Source organism: Elephantulus edwardii, unplaced genomic scaffold, assembly GCF_000299155.1.
Source record: "Elephantulus edwardii isolate Elephantulus edwardi_28Jun2011 unplaced genomic scaffold, EleEdw1.0 scaffold00031, whole genome shotgun sequence".
Classification (NCBI taxonomy): domain Eukaryota; kingdom Metazoa; phylum Chordata; class Mammalia; order Macroscelidea; family Macroscelididae; genus Elephantulus; species Elephantulus edwardii.
Window position 1 is genome coordinate 22,263,630 of NW_006399781.1, and position 1,261 is coordinate 22,264,890.

A 1,261-nucleotide genomic window follows, 5' to 3' on the forward strand; every position below is an offset into this window, starting at 1 on the left:
GGGTATACGATTAGGTATTATTTTCATGACAACAGTTCAGAATAAGAGGTGCATAGCAAAGTGTGCTGGGGGGGAATTGTGCAATAATAGAAGAATATTTTTAAAGGAGAAAAATGTGTAACAATGAATGATTGAATGAATGGAAATCTAAGTTTTCTGTAAACTTTCATGAAAATATTAATAAAAAATAAAATAAGAAAAAAGCATAGCTTTGGTCACTTTCACATTAGTCTTCAAAGTGGAAGCTGTTCTCTTTAATAGTTCTAAAAGAGGTTTTGCTGATTTTCTCAATGTAATATATTGATGTCTTAGCTGCTGCTTTCATAAGCATGGATTCAAATAAAAGGAAATCCCTGACAATCTCTATGTTTTCCATTTTTTTCATGATGATTTTTATTGGTTTACTTGTGAGGAATTTTGTTTCCTTTATGCTGAGATAGAATCCATACTGAAGGCTTTAACCTTTGCTTTATGTATTCAAATTCTGTAAATAAATTAGTATAATAAAAACTATATCTTTCAAGTTCTCTTCACTTTCAGCAAGCTAATCTGTATTATCTGTGTAGTGCAGATTGCTCATGAATCTTCCTTCAGTATTCATGGTTCTTTTTTCATATAATCTGGCTTCTCAGACTAATTGTTCAGCATAGATTAGATAAATATGCTGAAAGTATAAAAACTACCACCCTTTTCCTTTGTTCTAATCAAATGCTTCTTTGTGCACAGATTTCACATTATTCTGGAATTGCTTTACTTCACAATGTTACCCATGATTTTTATGATTACCACAGTAGAATGCCTTTGCATAGTCAATGAAGCACAGGTAAACATCTTTCTGGTATTCTCTGCTCTCAGCCAAGATCCATCTGAGATCAGCCATGATCCTTCCTTCCAAGTTCTCTTCTGAATTTGGCCTGAATTTTTAGCAGTTTTCTGTCACTGTACTGGTGCAATCATTTTAAAAATTATTTTCAGCAAATTTTTACTTGTGTATGTTACTAATGACATTGTTCAAAGAACCCCATGTTCTTTTTTATTGCATTTCTTCAGAATAGACAAGAAGAATAAGTACATTTTCTATCCATTTGCTCAGGCATATCTTTCAAATTTCTTAGCATGGATGTGTGAACATACTGCATTCATTTGTTGAAACGTTTCAACTGATATTCTACCAATTTTCAGAGTTCTGTTGTTGATGTTGGGTTTGGGGCTTTGTTTTGTTTTTGCCAGTGACTTTAATGCAGTTTGTACTTCTTCCTGT